Genomic DNA, 1,066 nt, shown 5'->3' on the forward strand with positions numbered 1-1,066 from the left:
AAACTCCTTATGTTGGTTGGAGAGGTGGGTCGGGGCCAGTTCTTAACTGCCTCAATCTTTTGAGTATCAACTTGGATTCCATCCCCAGATATAATATGACCTAGGAATGCTACAGACTCAAGCCAAAACTCACACTTTGAAAACTTAGCATACAACTCCTTCTCCTTAAGAGTTTGAAGGACAATCCTAAGGTGATTAGCATGCTCACTCTTACTTCTAGAGTAGACCAAAATATCATCGATGAAGACAATTACAAACGTATCTAGGTATGGCTTGAATATTCGGTTTATGAGGTCCATAAAAGCTGCTGGAGCATTTGTCAATCCAAAGGACATAACAAGAAACTCAAAATGACCATAGCGGGTTCGAAAAGCCGTCTTCGGGATGTCACATTCTCTCACTTTCAACTGGTGATAGCCTGATCTGAGGTCTATCTTAGAGAAACATGTGGCACCCTGAAGTTGGTCAAATAAATCATCTATTCTGGGGAGAGGGTACTTGTTTTTAATGGTGACCTTGTTTAGTTGTCGGTAATCAATGCACATTCTAAGGGACCCATCTCTCTTTCGCACGAATAGGACAGGAGCGCCCCAGGGTGAGACACTTGGCCTAATAAACCCCTTATCTAGGAGGTCTTTCAGTTGTTCTTTCAACTCTTTCAACTCAGCAGGAGCCATCCTATAAGGAGGAATAGAGATAGGTTGTGTATCAGGAAGGATATCAATACCAAAGTTTATCTCTCTATCAGGAGGAATTCCGGGTAGATCCTCAGGAAAGACTTCAGAAAAATCATTCACAATGGGAACTGACTCAAGAGATGGAGTCTGATCATTAATATTTTTGACTCGAACTATATGATATATACATCCCTTAGAGATTAATATTTTGGCCTTAAGGTAGGAAATAAATTTACCCCTAGGCACTACAGAATTCCTCTTCTACTCTAAGATAGGCTCGTTTGGAAATTGAAACTTGACAATTCGGGTCCTACAATCAACTGAAGCATAACAAGAATAAAGCCAGTCCATACCAAGAATCACATCAAAATCAACCATGTCCAACTCAA

The sequence above is a fragment of the Solanum dulcamara genome, chromosome 12 (genome assembly GCF_947179165.1).
Source record: "Solanum dulcamara chromosome 12, daSolDulc1.2, whole genome shotgun sequence".
NCBI lineage: Eukaryota > Viridiplantae > Streptophyta > Magnoliopsida > Solanales > Solanaceae > Solanum > Solanum dulcamara.